Source organism: Mustela erminea, chromosome 12, assembly GCF_009829155.1.
Source record: "Mustela erminea isolate mMusErm1 chromosome 12, mMusErm1.Pri, whole genome shotgun sequence".
Classification (NCBI taxonomy): Eukaryota; Metazoa; Chordata; class Mammalia; order Carnivora; family Mustelidae; genus Mustela; species Mustela erminea.
The window spans coordinates 25522450-25546921 of NC_045625.1; the positions used below are offsets into that span (position 1 = coordinate 25522450).

Here is a 24472-nt window from a genome sequence, read left to right on the forward strand (position 1 = left end):
ACCCCCTCTGCCATTACCACCATCTCACTCCCCATCTCCGTATCCTCACAGGACTTGAGTCATGCTGAGATGCATACTTTCATGCCCAGAGTTTGCTCACACTGTTCCCTGCGCCCAAACCTCCTCTTCATTCTTAAACACTGACTCAAGTCTTATGTAGTCTTCAAAGCCCATGTGAAACTCACTTCTTCTAACTTCCCTGTCCCAGTCTGGAGGTGGAGGTGACAACAAAGGAGAATTCCTCTTCCTCCGCGTGACCTCCCACAGCACTTCGCATGTACGACAGCCGCAGCTTTCATCAGTTTTTGCCTCCTCCACTGAACCGTGAACTTGGACTCTGTGTGACTCCTCTCTCCGTGTTGCCTTTGCTGCGCTCAGGGCCTGACTCAGGGGGTGCCGGCTGCCTGCTGAGCCACGATAAACTCACTGAAAGATCATCTCTTGAAATTCAATCCCTACACCATTGCTGGAACTCAGTAGCTTCTCAATAAATAAATACATGCTGAATACATTTAAATAGTCAAGTTCAATTTCAACTAGGTCTCCCTTTAGGGAATCACTATTTTTTTTCCAGTGGCATTTGCACAGGAGTCCACCTCCTATTTAATGGGGTTTTCTCTATGGCCTGAGAAACCAGAGCCTTCCTGATGATCATCCGGGGACTCTTACCAGCCTCACCCACCATTGGGCAGGCCAAAGCATGTCTCCTCAACACACAGCCCTTTTCCCTCCTTGTGAGAAAACCAAACCTACTCTGCTATCGGAGATGAATAACCCTTGCTAAATAGAACCCACTGAGTCTTCCAGCCAAGGAGGCGGCTGGCGGAGATGGGGGGAGGTGAGCATGTTTTGAAGCATAAAATTTCCCAGGATTAGGGCATTTCATTAGGAGACTTCTGGATGTGTTTTTCTCTCTAAAGACTCAAATGAAAGTCCAGAGAATTTACCAACTACAGGGAACCATTCTTTACCATCAGGAGCTCTGTTGCCCATTAACTATAAACAAGTATGTGCGTTGATCTAACAAATGCCTATTTATTTTTGGGGGGCTTACCCTGTTTCATTTTTAATTAAAATCGTTGCATTGATTTGTTTTTAAAATAATGGTGAAGACTCTGATTTTTGTAGGTTGAGAAATAAATTATCATTTGAAGGATTAGAGTGGCTCTTCTTTTGATTTTAATAAAGATTAGAAGAAGAAAAAGAGGCACAAAGGAATGAATGCCGCTCCCCCAATATAATGAGGTAGACGGCTTCCCCCCCTTGATCAAACAAAAGAACAAATGTATTAAACAAAGAGTATAGATTTGACAAACCATCTCTGCTCTCGCAAAGGATTTTCGAGAGGATTTGGAAAGTTGTAGCCTGACCGTGTTCTGTTATTTCTGAGTATATTAAAGCCAGTACTCTGTTAGCTTAGGTATTGTTTTTGTGTGTGCTTTGCTTCCCAGCAATAGAGTCTTTCTTTAAGAAAAGCAATTGGGAGATACCCTGGTCCTGGTTAATCTGTTCCCCCTTTCACACACAGACCATTGTCTGAATGTGCTTCCCGAGAGGCACGGGCATTATGTCCTGGGCCCCTCTCTCAGGTCAGCAGCCCGTACAAAGGGAACAGCACATCTTGGGAAGAGCCCGCTGGATTTCCATTTGACACCAGAGCTGCCCTGCTTTATGCGAGCCTCCATGCAAAATGTGCCGATTCCCGAGGAAAAACAAACAAATGAAAAACAAAGCAAAACAAAACAAAACAAAAAAAAACAAAGCGAGGAACAAATGTATGTTGGTGTTTGTAACTGTTCCACCCAGACCCTCCACCCCAAAGGGGAAGGATCCGGGAAACTCCTGCCACCCTCATGGGTGACTGCAGGGCTCTGAAGGCTCAGTAAAAGATTCATCTCTGTGGGGTGCTGAGGGTCTGGCTGCATTTCTAGAATAGGAAGCTCTGGAACTGTCCTTTTGTTCCTGTATCCCTTGTGATTTCCCACCCAGATGCAGAGACAGGGCCACCTCTCTCTACTCCTATCTGTCAACTCTGGCATCGCACCCCAGGAGTTTCACTCAGCCTTACACAAAGGTGGTCTTTTTCATATTGATATTCAATTACTTCCCCTTCACTGGATTTTTCAGTGAATATGGGCCATATTTTTCAGTAAATTGGGCACAACACACACACACCCCTGGATAGCTCTTGATCTCCCTCTCCCTCTTTCTTCTCTTCTTCAAAGAAGCTTCTTACATGTGCTCTATTCTTGCCACATCTCCCAGCTTCAACTCCTGCTTCCTGCTCAAGTATCTGCAGTGTGAGGGCTGGCTTCGTCCCCACTCAGGACCCCAGCCTGGCTGAGGTCACCAGCAACTGCCATGTTATTAAAGACCTTATTTGTTTATTTACTGTCTCTTCTTCCAGACGATGAGTGCTTTCAGGAATGGGGTCAGACTTTATTCATCTCTGTGTTCACAGCACCATGACACCCAGGACCTATTTGACTAAATGAGCTTATTCCAGAACTATCACATTGTCACAGCTTCTAGAGTTATGGAAACAAAATAACATGTCCTGAGCAAATAACATGTACATTTTCTCGGTCATCTTTATTCCCAAGGGTGTTTGGCAGATGAGGCCATTGAGACTGGAAGAGACTAAGCAATGTGCTCTAGATCCCATGGCCAGGAAATAGAGAATGGCAAATTTAGGGGTTGTTTTCAAGGCATTTCTGTTCTTTGGGCTGGTGTGGGTTGTGGTTCAAATGATGGAGGCATTGAGAACACTTCATACAAATGGAAGACTCCCTCGAGGTATCCCCAGAGGTTCAGGAAGTGGGGGGCAACCTCCAAGCTGCCATCATGGCTAGAGAGATCGATTCTGGGAAGCTCATGACTTTCATAATTGCTAAAGGGACAGTAGTGACAACAAATAATGTGAGACTTAAGTTCTTCTATTGCAATAACTGGTGCTGAATTTATTAATTTTGATAACTCAATTAATTTTCAAAACAACCCTATGTGAATGTTTCTATTACTAGTCCTATCTTATTGATGAGAACACTGAGGCACAGAGAGGTTAGACAACTACTCGAGGTCATACCTCTGGTAAGTGACGGAACCGAGATTCAAACCCAGACAAGTATCGTTCCAGGTCTAGTACTGCAACCACTACAGTACTTCAAGAAGTAATTCCCTTCTTTCTGAGAGTTCTCAAGTTGCCACATTTGCCTTGGAGTAAGAATATCCTGAAGTCTCATCATTGGGTTCTCTAAGTCAAATAAGCTGAGTTTTTTTCATCATGTGACACTTTCTCATCATTGTGGCAGTTTACTATCTTGTTTGCCCTTTGGGAATCATCCTCCACTTCATCTGTCTTCTCCTTAGAGTATGAACCCCAAAACGAAGTAAGGCATTCCAGAAGTCATCTGATGTAGCATAAGTCACACATGGCTCAGTTTTCGAGGCTACATCACATATGTTAATGTATGCTACTTATGATTTTCTTCCTGTTGACCGTACCTCCTGAGCCTTTTATCAATGGGCCACTGGGACATTCTCCCATGCTTGTTTGATGGGTATTTGGGGCATAAGTACAGGCAGGTCCTTAAATTTATCTTTGCTAAATTTCACCTTCAATGATTTCTGTGAGTACTTAAGTGCATAGGATTTGGAATCAGAGAACCTCGAATTTGGAGTCTACTTTGTCACTTAGGAGTTATTTGATCTTGGGTAATATCCACTAACTATGCTTGCCTCAGTTTTCCCATCTGTAAATTAGGGCTAATGGTATCAACTCTAGAGAACTTGGGAATTCACTGAGAGAAGAACTTTAAAAATTATATTCCTATTATCATTATAACTGCAAATGTTTCAAGAGCCTCACAAAAGTCATGAAACAATGCTTTTGCTTTTATTCTTAGGCTTTTGCTTTTATTCATAGGCATTACATTTATGTTGTTCATATAACCATTCCTGCAAGGATTTCTAGCAATTTGCATTTATTTCCTAGAAATGCTTCATAATTATTTACTGAGAAATGAGCAATGGAATATGAAATATCTTTCCTAGAAATGCTTCTAGTGAGCTTTAATATTTGTAGAACAACTTCAGTAATACAGTTGTCTGCACAAAGTGTTAATAGAGGATTATCACCTTCTGGAGATAGAACCTGGACTGAGGCACATCAAACAAACAGCCTGATGATTTTATGACTTCTGTCTCTGGCCAAGTCAGAGGCAAGGATCATCTCCAGTTTTCAGGTTTCCGCTGGGGGCTGAACTGCCAGCCCTTCATTGGAAATATGAGAGAATAAGAGAAGAAAAAAGATAACTTTTATTCCTGACCCGATCAGAATTGCACCTTTATAATACTGATCTCTCAAACCATCTGAACTACAAAATTCTGGAACCTTTTGCTAACCTGGACTTTCAAAGTCATCCCAATCCTCTGGCATTGTGCTGCTTCTCAGATTCTTCCATGACAGGCTCTGATCACTTATATCTGCCTGAGCCCTGCAGACTTAGAGGGCTTCTGGCCTTGCCCACCGCCTCGCTGACATCAGACACCTTCCTAACCCTCAAGTCTTCCACAATCCGCTGGCCTACAGTGTGAGCTGCACATCAAACTCTGCTGTTACCAGTGTGGAGAGAGCTATAAACTACAGTCTTGAAAGGCTCTATTAGGTCTTGAAGATGAGGAAAATTCATAATAAAATAAATTTTTCCTATGTTCAGGCAATGGACACCTGCACAGCTGATTAAAATTGGATTTGAAGCTAATGGAAAGGCAATAAAACTTAAAACCTAGTGGTTAATTTGGTTAGGATTTTGGAGTGACTTGTATTTGAATCCCAGCTCTTTTCATTGTTGATATAATGTGGGAGCAAGATATTTCCTTCCTAAGCCTCAGTTTTATCCCCTGTAAAATGGAGAGAATAATTCCCATCTCATAGGATTTTTGTAAGGATTCCATGAAATAATGTGTAATGTATCTACCATAGTGAGTACTTTATGCATAATAAGCACTTCATAAGTACTAGTGTCTATTATTTAATTTGATGTGGTACTCATTCTCCGTGATTCAGCCCAGCCTGCCTGACCTCAACATCCATGCTCTTTCCACTCTGCTGGATGGTCTCAAGTTTTCCATTTATGACTTCAAACCTATCAGGTGGCTCGTGAGGTCTTTCTCCAGTTGTAGACTATTGGATTTTGAATTTCAATGACTATAGCTTTAATTTCTAGAAATTCTAGTTCGTTCTTTTTGAAGTAGCTATTCTTCCTTTTTTTCCAGAGTATCTCATTTTTTGGTAGCTCTTTTTTTATGCCTTTAAACTATTTAGTACACTTGTTTTATAGTATCTTTGAAATGGATTATCTGAGTTCTTTAGAATGTAATTCTATCTTTGTTTCTGCTGACAATCACTCATGATAGATCAATTTTGAGGTATGTTTTTAGTTTTGCATTGAGAGTTCATCTTGAGACAGGGTCTTTATTTGTGGAAGTCTTGTTCATTTTTTACTGAGATTATTTGCCCATTATAGGTGGTGATATTTACTTCTTGTAGATACCCCAGGAGTATTAGAAATCTAGAACCAATTTTTTGTAAGAGTCCAGCTTGAGGGTTTCAGGATCATATGAGTTAGTATAAATGAGGGCCACAAAAACACTGTGGTAAAAGTTGGTGGTTAGAAATTTCAAGCAGATATTTTTCCTAACTGCAAGCTAGTTGAGGAGACAAGTTTTCTTCTCATCTCCCTTTGGGGATACACTGATTATTTTCGGTTTATCCTTTTACTGAACATGCTGTTCTTCATGGATCCTATTGTTTTGCAAATGACTGAGTTCTGACTCTTCCTACTTTGCTTCACCCCACACCTCATCTCCTAGTCCAACATGGGCATTAAAACCCCAGCCCCTAGATTACTGAGAATGACCATGCCTGCCTTTGGTCACCTCAGGGCAGCTACACCATTAGTGCACACGCTTACAACCTTGCTTTTGAGTTTCTTCCTCATTTCTGACCTCTAAACTTTGAGGATTTCTCTTTCTTGTGATCCAGCCATGCAACTAAAAGGGTGTTGGTTGTATTTTGTCAAGCACTTATAGACATTTGGAAAGGGGTATTTTTCAAAAGCTCTACTGCACAGAATGTTGGAACCAAAGTTTGACAATGGAAGCCTTTCTTGCATTGATCAAGACATCCCATCTTTAGTGTTTCATTTACCATGAACATCTCTGCTGCAAGAATGGTGTTCATGGGAGGGGACTGGCCTGAGGGCTGTTCTCTAACAACCTGAGGGGTGTCTTCCTTAAGGCTTAGCTGTTTAACTATTTGATGCTCATTGGCCCATAAAATGGGCTCTGTCATTTCAACCAAAACTATAAGGTGTTAAGCAATATCTGATATGATTGCCGTTTCTCTCAATTTGTATGTTCCTGCTCTTGCAAAATTTCCCCCAAGGGAATAAGAGAAATATCTGATGATATATGCATATGTTTCCTATGTACACAAAGAACCTTCCAGAACTGATGTCTGAAGAGAAGGAAAATAACTGCATTTGCTGGGCCTCATGCATTGTGGAAGGGAGAGCCACTTTTATTGCTTTGGGTAATAACAACTAATTTCCCTTCAAAAATGATTGGCCATTTCCATTGCTCTAGCCCATTAGGTCTTACCTCAGCCCAAACAAGGAAAAACTAGAAGCATTTGCCAGAGCGGGAACTAAACCTCTATCAATTCAAGCACATACTGCTACCTTCCTCTTACCACTTTTTATACAGAAATGAGCTTCAGATCTTCTCAATAAAAGTCACCAAGTCTGTACAATCCAGACGGCCTCTCTTTGTCCTGGAAGATGTGTCTGTTTTGTTTCATATCACCTCATTCTGCAGTAAATTGTGACTTCTGGGGCACAGGGGCAGCACAATTACCGAGCTACTCTTTCAAGGGCTTAGGCTAGAAGACTGAAGGAGCACAATGTTTGCTGATTGGCAAGAAGCCACAGGATTATTTTATTTTAACTAGGGATATATGAAGCATGGAGGAAAGAACATCAACTCTGGAATCAGCCAGAAATGAGTTCCAGTCTCCGTTCCGTACCTCACCAACAGTGTGATATTCGGCAAGCTACGAAACTTCGCCAAGCCTCAGATGTATAAATCAGAACCAGTTTGTAAAGTGTGGGAAGCTGGTATGTGTGAGAGGCTTAATTATGGGGCAAGCATGGCACAAGAGAGGAGATTTTAGAGCCATCCAGAAGTAGGCTCAAATTTTGGCTCTGCCGTTTCTTTTTATCTCAAGTGGGAACAACACCTGCTGTATAAAGAGTGTTGTGAGGACTGACATCCGTGAGAAAATCTCTTATGCACTCAGTCCACAATGTAAGATGTGCCCACCCCCCAGCTTTTATTTTGCTTGTTGGCACAGTTCTTGGTGAGGCACAAACCCAGTCCTGTCCTTTGCTCCTTGAGGGACTTGGTGACTTGACTCAGCTCTACCCTTCAGGTGCCCTCCGTGCAGGAGGGAGCAAGTCGTGCAGGTTTTCACTGAAGTAAGATGACCCTTTCATTCTCCTTCCTTCAATTTTTCAGACAGGGGAGGGGTTCTTGGGAGCAGAGAATGGCTCCAGGCCAGCAGGGTCACTTCCTGCCTAGCACCTGGCCCTCCCACAGAGCTTTCCATCTGACAACCTCTGGGACTGTGACAACAGGACCCCGGCAAGGGGCCACTGGCCAAAGCTTGGCCTTAAATTCCTGAGAGGCCTCTGGAATTTTCTGGAGACAGACAGGGCTCTGTCAGCAGCCCACAGCCTGGAAAGGGGTGAACAGGGTGTATGGCAGGCTATTACTCTGAGCATGCTCCCTCCCTGAGGCTTGTGGTTTTTGAGCTTTAATCGCAGAGATCACAGCCATCCTATTTTATTATAGTGCCAAGCAGGGCCACCCCGGTCCAGCCCGGGTGATGGCAGCTCCTTCCGGAGACCCTCAGCCTGGCCTCGAGAAGCAATGGCTGCCAGGCCCCAGTGCCTCCTGTGGGGTTTGTGTTTCCCTTCCTATTAAATCCTCTCTGTGCTCAGAGGGCCGTTCCACTTTCCCATCTCTCCAGCTCTGCCTCTGGCTTCTTTAAAGGCTTCAGTGTTTCCTCAAATTAAGAGACCCAGCTGCTCGAGGCCCTTTGTTCAGTGTCTCCAGGATGACCTTTCAGATAATTCGTCCCCACTTGCAGGGGCTGAGCTTTGCTGGTATTTAGACTCAGAGCTTCCTTGGCTAATCGGAATTTATTATCTTCTTTGTTAGGGGACTATGAGGTTCTTTTTCTCCATGGAGGGCTGTCTTCTGGGTGAGTGATACATGGGCTGGCCTTGGCTCTCTAATCCTGGCAAGTCTCGTTTCCAGGTTGTGTCTCCATGGGCCCCAGAGACTCTCACCCTGTGTGTGTGTGTGTGTGTGTGTGTGTGTGGCGCGCGCACACGCATGCTCACTTGACCATGGAAAATACAGACTTTCGGGTCTCAGGATCCTTTGGGGATAAAGGAAGCGATTAGAGATGAAGGAACATGGAGTCTTCTGTGGTTTCACATTCACAGCTTTACTATAGCTGTTTAATTATTCTTGCAAATCTGATTAAATCTTGAGTTTTTTTTTATTGTGGCAAAATATACACAACATAAACCACTTGAATCATTTTTAAGTGGACCGTTCAGTACCATTAAGTACCTTCTCACTGTTGTACAACCATCACTGACATCCATCTCCAGAACTTTCTCATCAACCCAAATTAAAACTCTATACCCATTAAACGCAAACTCCCCATTCTTTATTCCAGCTAGCGCTAGGAAATTATCATTCTACTTTCTGTCTTATGAATTTGACTATTCTAGGTACCCATGTGAGTGGAATCCTATGGTATTTGTGGGATAACATCTCATTGCATGGATATGCCACATATTGTTTATAGTCACTTGTTGAGGGACATGGGGGTTGTTTTAACCTTTCAACTACTGTAAATAATATTGCCATGTACATTTGTGTACAAATATCTATTTGGGTTGACTACTTTCAATTCTTTTGGGTATACACCTACAAGTGGATTTGTTGGATCATATGGTAATTTTATTTTTAATTTTTTGAGAAACCACCATGCTGTTTTCTACAGCAGCTGTACCATTACTTTGTTGTTGTTGTTGTTTTATAATTGCCATCCCAATGAGTGTGAGGTGTGTTTATTGAATTTTGAGGGTGATGAAAATAAAAATTGCAATAGTGATCATTTATTAAATTCACACCATGTATTAAATATTTAGCACAAATGATCTCACTGAATCTTCAAGACAACCCTCTTCAAGACAACCTTGTTGTTATCTCTATGTTACAGAAGGGAAAACTGTAACTAAGAAAAGTATGAACTTGCTCAGAATCAAACAACTGGAAAGGAGCAGAGCTGGAAATCATGTGCAGGACTGTCAAAATCCCACATCCAGGCTCTTTCTACTATGGGACTTTTCTTCTAACCACATTTAGATGGGTGTTACATAAGTATTTGCTATTATTATTTTTCTGCATAATTTTTTTCAATTCTTCTTTCCAGTTGCTTTGCCATCGAAGCAGATTAAAGGAAAGAAACATGTCTTTTTTGTCCTTCACATTTTCCCCACAAAACTAGTACAAGCACTAAGTCAACTTTTTCAAACATTCACCAAGCCTTTGAGATGCCCACAATCCAAATTTCTGCAAATTTTCTTCTAACTATACATAGTGGACCTCTCTGTTTACATTCTGATACCCCACCCCTCTGTCGCATGGCTATACGTACTTTCTTTTCCCACCATCAGGCCCCAATCTCCCACTCTTCTAGCTTTTTCAGTGGTGTTTTCAATCTCTCTTGAACCTAGAGATTCATTAATCTCTATTGCAAAAGACTGCTACATTCTCTTAGTATGGATTTATTTCTCCAAATTTTACCCCAAATAAATAAATAAAATGGAATGCCGCACTTCAACAGCAGAACCTAAAGTTTGTTTTTCTGCTGTGAAGCCGAACATTTATTGATGAATCCATATTGTACTGACAGCAACTCCTACAATAATTTCATGGGTTGTGTAGCAGTTGGTAATAGTGCATGCATGTGGGCAGGGAGAACTATGCAAATATCAGTAATAATTATGCTTGGTGTATGCAAATTCCACCAGGTATTTTCAGAAATTAATCTTCCAAATTACTTTTGCACAATTCAGGAAAATTGAAATGTGCATTTAAATAATTGTAGAAAAATTTAAAAGCAATCTCCACTCATTTAAATCATCTAGTTAAGGTGCTATTATAAACAAAAGGATTGTAGATATTTAAGACACAGCAGCCATACTGTCAAAACAGAATTATAAGGATCAGGAGCACTATACTTTGTTTGTAGACAACTTAAACGGGGATGACATTGTTCAGATTATTTTGTTTGGCTTAAAAGTTTATTATTAATATTCCTCAAAAATCATTCCTGAAAAGAAGCATTATTGTTTTATTTGTTCTTATTTATATATTCTTCATGTGTTTATATCTCCATTTATCAGCCCATCCACCCATCAAGTGTATGTTTTAAGCATGACTGTGTGCCAAGGACTGAACTAAGTTCAATTACAGGGGTAAGAAAACCTTTTGTCTTGAGCCTCCTGCCCAGTATGGGTCACAGACTTACATGGTTTGGCCATGTTGGGGTCTTTAAATTTCCTCCATGAGTTTAATATCAACAGGAACTTTGTATGAAAGCTAGATTTTCTTTTTTGGCAATAATTAGTGCATTACACAGGTAAAGCACTTTCAGTGTCTTCTGTTTTGATGTAGTTTGAAGTAATCAAATTATGACCATGGCTTTAAATGCTGAAGATGACTTTAGATTTCCTGAACTTCCTTGAATACTTGATATGAAGTTCTTAGGGAAAATATGATTGGACTAGGAGATAAAGGATAGTAAGGTACACAAGCCCAATCTACAAGAAGCTTCCACCTCATGGATGTGTGGGACAAGGAGTAATAAGCCTATTAGTAAAGCTTGTGATTAGAGTGTTCTAATAACAGTCCATGGACATTTTGAGGAGCAAGGGATCTCCTTTTTCCACAGATTATTGAAATGTTTTCAGGAGATCGTTGAGTTGTGCCTTGGGAATGGGTTTTACAAAACGGATGGTGGAAACAGCTTTGGAAGAGGGAGTTCTTCAAGGCTTTTGACCTTGGCTCACTCAACAGCTACATGACTATAAAGTCTTAACAATGAGTCTCATCTGTAAGATGAAGATGGTGACACACCAACCTCAAAGATTTTGGGGAGGACTTAGCTTATATTTTCCAAAATGCTCAGTCAGTTATGTTAAGCAAGGAATTCTAGCAGATGAGATGTCCTACCACAAAGGCACAGAAGTTGGAGGAAGAAAGATGTATTTGAACACTGGTGACAAGGCCAGCTTTCCTGAAACTTACATTTCTTCTATAAAAATCCAGAGGCAGTAACCACAAATTTGACATTTGTCTGTTCAGTGACTTTGAATTTATCACTGAACTGTTTGGATATTTAATTGCCTATCTCTAAAATGGGTCAAGAAAACAATCTATCCCAAGTGGTAGGAGGTAAGATGCAGAAATTTCTACAAGTAAGTCCTCTCTGTTTCTCCTCTGATTGATTCATTTGATTATTTCTTATCATTTTTGCCTAGGGATAACATCCTGGTAAAAATACACACTTCTTTGGTCACATGTCCTAAGTCAGCTAAGATGTTCTTCATAATGAGCGTTGTTCTGATCTAGAACATAGGTTTGCGATATCCTCATTATTTTTATTGTTACATTTTAAACCAGTAGAGCATTCTTTCTTTCTTTCTTTTTCTGAGAGCAACATTAAAAGAATCCCTTCAAGGAGGTGCATGGGGGTTAAATAGGGGATGGGGATTAAGGTGTGCACCTGTGATGAGCACAGGGTGATGTATGCAAGTGTTGAATCACTATATTGTATACCTGAAACTAATATTACACTGTATGTGAACTAATTGTAATTTAAATAAAAACCTTTACAAATAAATTAGCAATCTTATTCTCATTGACTCATTTGGTGGAAACAATTTATTCTCATCCTAACTGATGAGATCTGGGTTCTTAGATCAGACAATCTATTGTCATGTTTTCCTACATTTTTGAAAAAGCACAGATTAGCTTTTCTTTTCTGGTTTCCCATGACTACATCTGTGATCCTAGAAATAGCACACGGATAGCAGAAATCAGAACAGGTAGAAAGGCAGAGAAAGAAGGTAGGAAACACACAGAGGACAGTGTCTTTTTCATTTTTCATTTATACATTCAACTATCATCTTGCACTTATTCATTCAACAGTTATGAAGTTCCTGCTCAGTAGCTATGTAAGAGCCAAAAAGAAAACTCGAGGAGATTTAATCTGTACCTTCAACAGAGTTGAGAGTTTAGGGTAGGGTGCTTGGTAATACCAATTGCCAATGTTTTTATCGAGGATGTTCCTATGCTCCAGAAGTGCTGAAGAGGGAATGAGTAACTGCCTAGGAGAGCTCAGAAGGCCTCACACAGGAGGGGATATTAAATGGAGTCATGAACACCAGAAAGAAAAGAGATAAAGGGCATTCCAGGAAGGGGGAATTACTACTTCAGTGACTAAAATACTAAGGCCTATAAAGGTTAGGCCACAGAAAGGCATAAAGCTCTAAGAGGTCCAGAGAAAGGAAACATCACATTTCATAAAAGGGGTAACAGAGACACTTCAAGGAGGAAGTGGTATTTAAAATGGGCCATGACATTCCAGACGGCTGGTGAAGACAGTTCAGGTAGAGGGAAGAGCAGAAACAGTGGTAGGGAAGTAGGAAAGCTAAGGGGACTCAGGACCCATGGAGGAATCAGGTGTGTTTAGAACAGAGGCTGGGCCTAGTTAAGACTGAAAAGGTCAGGTACAGTTGGATGGTGAAGAGGTTTATGTAAGGCGTTAGTATCCACTTCCATTATTTGGTAGGAGTCCCTGAAATTTTGACCAGGGGAAATGAAAGTGCATTTAATTTAATTTCACCAGTATTTTCTGGGCCCTTGCTCTGAACCAGGTACTTTGAGAGGATCTAGAGACACAAACTGAATCAAGCATGTTTCGGGACCTCTTGAATCTTCGGCTCAATTATATCTATGCCTGTGCCCGTACCCATGCTTCAGCCTGCCCCTGTGTCTGCATTCACACCTTCGTCCGTCTACCCGTGTACTGGGACCCACAGCTCTGGGGAGTGTAACCTGGCAGCGGTGTGTAGGAAGCTTGCAGCAAGAAAGGGGATGAGAAAGCATCAGCCATTCAAGTTGGAAAGCCCTGAGTGAGTCCTGATGGGAGAGCGTGAATAGGAGGACTGTGAGAACAGCAAGCAGAGCATTCTGTGGAACCCAGGGAACTTGAGCTTGAACCCAGGCTCTTCTGCAAACTCTGATTCAACACTTCTTCCTGGACATTCCTCACCCTTACTCTCCTCTTCTGTAAAACAAGGATAATAACATTTACCTTTGGGAGTGGAGGAGAAGATTAAAGGTGATGTATTAAGTAAGCACTTGGTACTGGCTGGCACCGGTGGCTGGCAGTGATGGGATCCATGATAAAGAGGCCACAGGGTTTTGGCTTGTCACTCCCCGCTCAGAAAGAGGTAGATACTTTCTCCCAGGAACAGAGGCAGGTTTGATGGCTCCCAGGAGGGAATAACGAAGCCTGTCTTTTGACCTCTACATTCTCCTTCCCAGGTAAGGCACCCAGAGAGTCCCTGCTTGGCTGGCAGAGCCAGGCTCACCTTGGGAGGCCTTTTCATGGCGGCTCTTCCCATACCACTAATGAACCCACTGACTCGGCGCCTCTGAGAGGCTCTGGCAGCGAGCATGGCAGCAGCTGCCACCAGGCCAGGTTGCTCCATCTCCAGCAAACATTTACAGTGGCGCAGTGCCTGCTGCTCCTGTCCTGACACACAGGAAGCCGAGAGTCGGGCCAGGGAGTGGCGGCCAAGAGGATGCTGCCAGCGTGGCAGGCAGGAGCTCCAGGGTCCCTGAGCAGGAGTCTGGCTGGCTTCTAGCCATGGGGGGGGGGGGTCTCCTCTGCTGTCACCTCACAGCTGGGGATGCAGCTTCTCCCAGGAGCTCACCTCATGGAACAGGACTTGTTCACGGGCCCTGGTTCTTCCTGGCTGGCGTCAGGTGGCTTCCAGGGGGAACAAGGAGGAAGCCAGATGATGCTGAGGAACATGGCTGAACATTCCCAAAGGCAGATTCTGCTGGAGGTTCTTCTTGGTCCAGGGCTGAGACTTACTTCTGTGATCCTGAGTGTTTGTGAGAGGTGTATGCTGGTAGAAGCGCAACACCAGCTCTGTGAAGGAAGGGAGGAAGGAAAAAAGGAAGGAAGGAAAGAAGGAAAGAAGAGAGGGAGGGAGAGAGAGCAAGAGAGAGAGAGAGAAAGAAAGAAAGAAAGAAAGAAAGAAAGAAAGAAAGAGAAAGAGGAGAGGAGAAAAGCCCTTATTTGTTATTTTTGTCAATTCCTGTGATATGAAAACTCACACCGCAGAAAATTTTGAAGTACTAAGATCTCATTGGAGGTGAAGTTGAAAAGAGCTGTGCAGTAGCACGTCATTAACATTATACAATATTTCTACCACTGACATATGAGATACAAATAACCTCAAGATCATAGACAATAGTAAAAATTAGTAAAATCATAAGTGAGAATTTTCAGCACTTATCTTTGTTCTTTAGTTTATTTTTAACTTTTAATAATGGCTCAGTTTAAAAAATGGCTCACAACATTTCTGATTTTTTTTTTCTTCCCTCAGAGCTTCTGTTTTACCTTCTCCAGAGAATAAACCTCTTGTCTTTTGAGAAGGAAAATGGCCTGGCCAATCCGTGTATGGTAGGGGATCTAGGAATCTGCTCATTTTAATTTATGGAGGTGAAATTTACATAAAATTAACCATTTTAAAACGAACACTTCAGTGGCACTTGGTACTTTCACAATATCGTGTAACCACCTCCTCTCTCTAGTTCCAAAACGTTTCTGTTACTCCAAGATGAAACCCCGGGTCTGTTTCTCAGGGCTGCCATCACAGAGTAGGAATGTCAGGGTGGCTTAAAGAACAGAAATGCACTTTCTCTTGGTTCTGGAGGCTGCAGGTCTGAGACCAAAGTGTCAGCAGGATTGATTTCTTCCGAGGGCCACGAGAGGAGATCTGTTTGAGGCCTCTCTCCTTAGCTTACGAATGGCTCTCTTTTTCCTGTGTCTTCACACAGTCTTCCTACTGTATGCATGTGTCCCATTCTTCTTTGAAGGACATCAGTCCTGTTGGATGAGGACCTACCCTACCCACTTCACCTCAATTTAATTACCTCTTTAAAGACCTTATCTCCAAACACAGTTATGTTCTGAAGTCCCGAGGGTTAGGATCTCAATGTAAGAATCAGCGCTGGGACTACTCTGCACCCATGATCCATTTCTCTCTATCCCGGCAGGTCTCGGCAACCAACAATCTGCATTCTGTCTCCTAACAATTTACCTATTCTGGATATTTCATGTAAATGAAATCATCCAATACATGTGACCTTCTGCGCCTGGCTTCATTTACTTCGCATAACACATTCATCCTTATGGGAGTGTGTATGTGTGTATCATTCCTCCTAAGTGTTGCGGTTTGAGGAAAAAAAGAGAGCTAGTGGTCAAAGAACAACTGCTTCAAAGTTAAGGGATTCTCGTGCAGCCCATAAAACCAACCAAGAGCAGGTATTAATATTGGCAGATAATCTTGCCTCCTATTTACAAAACTGAAGGTACAAAGACTGGTCCAGAGACCACTGAGACAGCGGAGGCGAGACAGTTTGAAGACATGCCCTGGAAAAAGGGCTCCGGGGATGACGAGATGAAGAGAAGCAGCGTTCACCAAAGTGGCTAGAAAATGCCAATCACTCCCCAAAGCTTAATTATTACCTATTTGAAAAGTATATGAAAGTATAATGTAAAGAGAATTAAATGTCACTTAGGATACAACTCAGTTATAAACACCATAAACATTTTGCCACATGTCAGTCTATCAAAGAACTACACCTACGGGAAAAGCGCCCAGTGATGTAATTTCGGAAAGTTGCACCCTTGTGGATCCACCACCCAGATCATGACCATGTAACATTACCAAGACCCTAGAAGGTCCTCTCATGCTTCTTCTACCAGAGGTGATAATCACGAGTTTCAGTCTGTTTTTGAGCTTCATGTAAAGGGAATCACATTATGGTTTGCATTTTTTTTTAAAGATTTTATTTATTTATTTGACAGAGAGAGACACAACAAGAGAGGGAACAGAAGCAGAGGTAGAGGGAGAGGGAGAAGTAGGCTTCCCGCTGAGCAGGGAGCCCGATGTGGATCCAAGGACCCTGAGAACATGACCTGAGCCAAATGCAGCAGCTTAACCCACTGAGCCACCCAGGCGCCCTATCTTTGGTATCTTATAAAGATGTATGACAAACATCTTTTCCCTTTCTGAAACTTGTCTTTTCAGGAGAAGAATTTATAAATCTTACTGTAGTCCAATTTATTAATCTTTTCTTTTTTGGTTAATGTTATTCATATCCAGTTTAAAAAATCTTTCCCTATCCCAAGAGAATATTCTACATTATTTTCTAAAATTTTATTGCTTTAACTTTCAAATTAAGCCTATGATCTATCCAGGATTTTTATGCATGGCACAAGGTGAGGGTCAAGTTTTTGTTATCCTTATGAATATCCAAATGACCAGCACTATTTATTGAGAAGACATCCTTTTCCTGGGCTAGGGCATTTTTTGTCATAGTTAGGAGATTGTATATGTGTGGCATTGCTTCTGTACTTTTTATTCTATTCATCTAATTTTCTAGCTTTTTAAAGATGTCTTGATATTTAATAGAATAAATCCTTTAAGGTTTTTCTGCTTCGTGATTACTTTTGCTATTCTAAATAATTTGCATTTCCAAAGAAATTTGAGATCGATTTTGTCAATTTCCTCAAGACTTGTGGGGATTTTGCTAAAAACAAGTTTGTTTTTGTTTTTGTTTTTAAACTCATGAGGAGGTTTTGAATTTTAGCAAATGCTTTTTCTGCATTATACTGAGATAATGATATGGTTATTCTTGCATGGACTCGTGTTTGAAAGTTACTGGTGTTTGAACAGCAATTCTTGAAGCGAACCCAATTTGATCATGATGAACTATTCTTTTTATATAAATCTGCTAATGTTTGGTTTAGTATTTTTGAATATATGCTCATAAGAGAAATTGGCCTATGATTTTCCTTTCTTATAATGTTCTTGTTAGATTTTGTGTCCAAATTATGCTGCACTCATAATTACTTGGAAGTATTTTTTTTTCTTCTCCAAGTTTTTATTTAAATTCCAGTTAACATACAGTGTAATATTAGTTTCAGGTGTAGAATTTAGTGATTCATCACTTACATACAATACCCACAAGTGTCCTCCTTAATCCTTATCATCTGTTTGATTCCCCACCCATCTCCCTTCTAGGAACCATCAGTTTGTTCTCTTAGTTGAGAGTCTGTTTCTTGATTTTCCTTTCTTTTCACCATGTTTGTTTGTTTTATTTCTTTTTTTTAAAGATTTTATTTATTTATTTGAGAGAGAGATGAACAGAGGGAAAGGAACAAGCACACTCCATGCTGAGCAAGGAGTTCGATGTAGGGCTCCATTCCATGATTCTGAGATTATGACCGGAGCCAAATCAAGAGTTGGACACTCAACTGACTGAGCCATCCAGGCACCCCTTGTTTTATTTCTTAACTTCAACACATGAGTGAAATTTGTCTTTCTCTGACTTATTTTGCTTAATAATACACTCTAGATCCACCTGCATTGTTGCAAATGGCAAGATTTCATTCTTTTTGATGGTTGAGTAATATTCCATTATACAAATATACAACATCTTTATTCATTCATCAGCTGATGGACATTTGGGCTTCTTCCAAAATTTTGCTGTTGTTGATAATGCTGCTATAAACATTGGGATGTGCTAGTTATTTATCCAAAAGATACAAAAATACTAATTCAAAGGGACACATGACTTGGAAGTATTTCCTCTTTTTCTAATCTCTGAATTTTTAAAAAATAAGATTGTTTTAATTTGAATCTCCCTGACGGCCAAAATTAGCAAGACAGGAAACAACATGTGTTGGAGGGGATGTGGAGAAAGGGGAACCCTCTTACACTGTTGGTGGGAATGTAAGTTGGTGCAGCCTCTTTGGAGAACAGTGTGGAGATTCCTCAAGAAATTAAAAATAGAACTTCCCTATGACACTGCCATTGCACTACTGGGTATTTACCCCAAAGATACAGATGTAGTGAAAAGAAGGGCCATCTGTATCCCAATGTTTATAGCAGCAATGGCCACGGTCACCAAACTGTGGAAAGAACCAAGATGCTCTTCAACAGACGAATGGATAAGGAAGATGTGGTCCATATACACTAGGGAGTATTATGCCTCCATTAGAAAGGACGAATATCCAACTTTTGTAGCAACATGGACGGGACTGGAAGAGATTATGCTGAGTGAAATAAGTCAAGCAGAGAGAGTTAATTATCATATGGTTTCACTTATTTGTGGAGCATAACAAATAGCAATGGAGGACATGGGGGAGTTAGAGAGGAGAAGGGAGTTGGGGGAAATTGGAAGGGGAGGTGAACCATGAGAGACTATGGACTCTGAAAAACAATCTGAGGGTTTTGAAGGGGCGGGGGGTGGGAGGTCGGGGTACCAGGTGGTGGGTATTATAGAGGGCACAGATTGCACGGAGCACTGGGTGTGGTGCAAAAATAATGAATACTGTTATGCTGAAAATAAAAAATAAATTAAAAAAAATAAGATTGTTATTCCTTAAATATTTATAAAAACACTGAGGTGTGAATTCTGCACTGGTGAAGCCGCTTGGGTCTGAAGAACACCCTATAGGAAGGACTTCATTTATATATTCAACTTCTCTAATATGTATATGGGTTATTTAGTTCTTTTCTTAAATGTTATTTATTTATTTTAGAGAGAGGGGGGTGGGAGCACAAGCGGGGGGAGCAGCAGAGAGAGAGGGAGAAGGAGGCTCTCCACTGAGCAGGAAACCTGATGCCGGACTCAATCACAGGACCCTGGAATCATGACCTGAGCCAAAGGCAGATCCTTAACTGATCGAGACACCCAAGCAGCCTTGTTATTTACTTCTTTAATTTTTTTTCTTGAGTCAGTTTTGGTAAGTTGTGTTTTTCTAGATATTTGTCAATTTCATCTGATTTTCAAATTTACTGACCAACTCTTTCAAAGTAATCTCTTGTTTTTTTTTTTTTAAAGGTTCATAGAGACTATAATTAGGCCCCTTTAAAAAAAAAAAGATTTTATTTATTTATTTGAGAGAGAGAAAGAGAGAGAGTGCAGGAGCAGGGGGAGAGGCAGAGGGAAAGAGAGTAGGAGTGGGAAAAACAGGCTCCCTGCTAAGCATGAGCCTGATCACAGGACCCTGAGATCATGACCTGAGCCAGAGGCAGACACTTAACTGACTGAGCCACCCAGGTACCCCATAGGCCCTTTTTTAATTTCCAACTTTTGCCGCAATATTTTCTTCCTTTTGACTTCTTTAGTTAGAGCTTTGTAAATATTAATTTTTTCAAATAATCAGCACTTTTCGTTGATTTTCAATTGCTCACTTATTTTTTATTTTATTAATTTCTGTTCTTTAAAAGAATTTACTTCATATTACTTTCTTTTGATTTTACTTTTCTTTCTCTGACTTCTTGAGATGGTTACTTAAATTTTTCTATTATATGCATTTGAAGCAATACATTTCCTTCTGAGAACAGCTTAAGCTGTACCCCATAAGTTCTGCTATAGAGTATTTTTATTATCATGTACTTCAAAATAGTTTCTAATTTTCATCAAGATTTCTCTATTGATTTATGGGTTATTTTCTAGTTTCTTGAATTAAATAACTAGTTTATTTATTTCCATTCTCTCCTGTATAATGATAAAAGCATGAAAAGAAATAACTTCGTTTCTATATGACTTTAGCTAGACCCTGTGAACTTTTATATTTAACGCTTTTATTTAGGTATTTTAAAAGAATACTTCAAACAATGTTTAAAATTATTTTTCTCTTTGTTTTAACAATTATTTACAAGACTATTTTTTACTTTTCCAGATGACTGGGTTTTAATGATATTCCCTTGCCAACGATTTCCAGTTTTATTATAACTCTTAAGATAGAATTGACCTGCAAAATCTCTAGTTTATTAAGTTCTTCTTGGAGGATCATAATTAGCATCTGTAAATGTTTCATAAACGTTTCTATGAAAAGAGTTGCATTTATTGTTTGGAGACAAATTTCAAATGTGCCTGTAAGGGAAACTTTAATCTCATAAATTAGATATTCTATATTCTGTGAAAAATTCCATTAATTTATTCTTAAGTTTCTGACTATTATTGCTTTATATATTTTAATGCTTTATTATTCAAAGACTCATGGCTTCTATACTTTAGCTTGGATTATGTACTTTATCAAAATAGAACATTTTTTCCAACTTTTTAATGATTTTGCCTTTGATGCCTGTCTGCCTGCCTTTTCTTTCTTTTAGAGAGAAAGCACGTGGGAAGAGGGCAGAGGGGAACTGTCTTAAATAGGCTCTATGCTCAGCACAGAGCCTGATGTGGGGCTTGATCTCACATCCCTGAGATCATGACCTGAGCTGAAATCAAGAGTCGGACACTTAACGGACTGAGGCACCCAGGTGCCCTGCCTTTGATTTTCACTTTAACATCCTATCTCTATGAATTTTTTTTTCATTTGTATTTGTCTGATATTGGACTATCCTTTAAATACTAACCTATCAAAAACAGCTTTCTTTACACGTATCCAATGATTGTAGTTGGAATTGGTTTTCTTGTCGATATTGAAGAGTTTTGTCTCTTACGATAAGAGAATCGTCCTATCTAGAGTTATAATCATAGTTGCTGTTTTGTCTTACATCTATTATCTTGACTTATATTTTATATTTTCAACAATATTATGCATATTTTATACATATTTTATTTTTCTCTAATAACTTACAAGTTTCAGATCATATTATTTATTCTACTAGTTCATGTACCCCTGGGGAGGATATGTACCCATGCACTGGGGATAGGTCATGACACAGGATAAACACATGTTCTTGAAGTATCTATTGCATCAAATGGTAAAGAAACAAAAGTTTTATTATTAAAATTGATACTGGTATATAATGTGATAAAATACAAAATTCACATGACACTTTTGAAATTCTGTCTGGGACTGGGCCATTCTGGGTTATGTTCACAGATCTCTGGGGTATATGTTCACTTCCTCTGATGCTAGTTCTAGTTATGTGAAAACACTTGAAAACATCTGTGTCCGTTTTTTAAAATTACTTTTGTTCCCTGCACCTATATTTTCTAACTTTCAAAGTAAAAAATGGAGTACCATTTCTTGAATTTCCACTCTATCAATGAAGAAAATTAGCACCTATAATTTCTTTCTCTTTTTCCCCATTATATTTTTCAATTTGGTTGGTATTACCTGGAAATTGGACTCAGGTTATTTATTGTTCCAATTTGACTATGAATTTTAACAATCATTTGAAGTTTTTACTTTCTATTTATACAAACACTCTGTGGTTATGGTAAAAGTTAGAAAATACAGACGAATACCCTCAATCTTCTATCATTTAAAAATCTAAAGAAAGGGTAATAATTTTGTCAGTGTGAGACAGAAATCAAACTTAAATGTCTTTCCAATTCTTTAGTTTACATAACATCAGTTAATTTGAATCACCATCTTTATCATCATATATATTATTCTCATCTGTGCTTTCCTGGGCCTAAATATTATATTGCATTATTTCACATTAATGTAAGTTAAATAGTAAAAAAACGAGATCATAGTAAACTAAATAACAGTAAATAAAATAACAGTATACTAAGTAATACTACACTTGAGTTAGCTGTGCTGAAGTCTATTTCTGAATCTCCTATTTCATTTCCTTGATTTGTCCTCAATTACTGTTTCAGTATCATTGTGATATATGCATATATATGTATGTAAATGGCATATATGTATGTGCATATACACACAGATAGACACGTGTGCACAACTGAATTCTCATTATTCATAGCAGTTATATTCTATAAAGTCATTGCAAATACTGAATTATTAGCAAATATTGAATCACTGTTCCTAAAAGAAATATAGGATTAGGTTCCTCTAAGACTCTGGTCACAACGCTTTTATCAACAGATCAGTAGATAACCTTGTCTTATGTGTATTTCTCTTTAAACGCATACACATTTCTAAGATGTATAGATGTATATGATTCATTAACATTGGACTCATGTTGTGCTTAGGAACATCAGACAGCACATCAGCATTACACTTAGGGCCATTTTAAACAGGAAAACCAACAACAAAACACACCAAAAAATGTGAAAAATGGCACTAAATATACAGCAAAAAACATACTTGTTTACAGCATGAGAAATGGAACAAAAAGCAGAGCAGTGCCTCATTTGAACTGAGTTGGGAACATGCAAATCAGGCAATTCAAAGATTCTGCAACTCCTCTGTGAATGACTGTGAGCAGTGATTTGAGTTACAAATAAATTTTAGTGAGTACAAGAATTTGCAAATACAGGATCTGCAAATAATGAGGGTTGATTCTGTGTGTGAGAATATATAACATTATCTACATATAAAATATTGATAGGCTGGTTTCCTCTCATTGCATTAAAGGAGTTCTTGGCTATGTTTTTTAAAGATTTTAGTTTTACTTATTTATTAGACAGAGAGAGAGAGAGAGAGAGAGAGAGAGAGAGGCAGCAGGAGAGAGGAGAGAGAATCTCAAGCAGACTCTGCAGGGCTCTATCTCACATCCGTGAGATCATGACCTGAGCTGAAATCAAGAGTCGGATGCTTAACTGACTGAGCCACCCAGGCACCCCATTTCTTGGCTAGTTTTGAGATTTTATGTCAAAACTATTGTACTTCTCTGACTTCTCTCAGTTTTTTACTTTGTGGTGCTTTGTGTTTGTCTTCTTTCACTTTATGCACGCATTCAGACTAATCAGCTCACTTTAGCTCATGTCCCTCTTCCCTAGGGTATAAATCTACTTTTCTTGGCTATTAGGAGTCATTGGTACAAAAGACATAGGCCTTATGGAGATCAGGATAATGACTTGCCTTTGTTTCCCCTTCGCCTTTATGTGGTGGATATAATCTTTCCTCATATCTGTAACTGGTGAGCGAGCTGATGGGCACAATTCCTAGTCTATTTCTTTCTCAGTTATTAGCAGTTTATCATCTACTGCGATAGTTTCCAAACCAGTCTTTGGACCAATGCATGTTTCAGATGAAGTGTTCACTGGTACAGCAGTGTAAATGGAGAAAAATGCAGGCAATGTACTGAGAATAATTTACTGAAGGGACAGTTCTTTATTTGAGGTTAATTTTTCTATATTTTCACTAAATAAACTCCTTTGCTCTTACTTTTTTAAATTTTTAAAAAATTTATTTGAGAGAGAAGTGGGAGTGGCAGATGGAGAGAGGGAGAGAGAATCTCAAGGAGACTCCCTCCTGAGCACAGAGCCTGACAGCTATTTTATTTATTTTTTTAGAGTGGGGAGGGACAGAGGCACAGAATCCCAAACAGGTTCCACGCCCAACATGGTGCCCAACGTGGGGCTCAGCCTCACGACCCTGAGATCGTGACCTGAGCCAAAATCGAGAGTCCGACACTCAACCAACTGTGCCACCCAGGCATCCCCTTTGCTCTTAACTTTTAAATGTTTTTACTTGTAAAATAAATGGCCACTCAATGTTGATTTCCAAAATTTAATTTGAAATTTTATTGATGTATGAAATCCAGAAGTCCAGACATAATTCACTCCGTTCTAGCATTGCTATCTTTCACTTTCCCAACCACATTTCTCCTTGCAAAGACAGATAAATAGATATCACTATTATTATTAAAATTATGTCCCAGGTCCTACCTAAGCACCTGACACATACAAACACCTTTAATTCTCCCAACAACTCTGCTAAATAGAGAGGAACTATCATTATACCCATTTTATAGACTGAAAAACTAAGGTTCTATGGGACCCTCAAGATCATCCAATTGGTTAGTGGCAGATTCAGGGCAGTCTGGTTGCTGAATTCACTCCTCTAAGCACCACACAGAACTAGGTCCCTCTCTACCCACCTCACACCTATGTTCACTCCTGTGTTGTTGGGATCTTCTTGCTCTTACCTGACTTTAGTGCTTTACTACTTACAGATATTGCATTTCCAGCACAGTGTTCCTACCAGCCTCTCCACTCCTTCCCTGTTCTTGACCATGAATGGACAGACATGACCAATATGGGTAGATGAATCAACACAGAGGAAGGAATATTATGT

At 39.8% G+C, this 24472-nt stretch overlaps 1 long non-coding RNA gene across 1 annotated transcript in view; it reads right to left on the minus strand.

Moving 5' to 3' along the window:
- The window catches only part of LOC116570290, a 38678-nt gene that overhangs the window by 8649 nt on the left and 5557 nt on the right, over positions 1–24472 (minus strand). The window contains exon 2 of the long non-coding RNA XR_004277373.1: positions 13526–14371. This is a non-coding gene — a long non-coding RNA (uncharacterized LOC116570290). The remainder of the gene's footprint in view (positions 1–13525; positions 14372–24472) is intronic.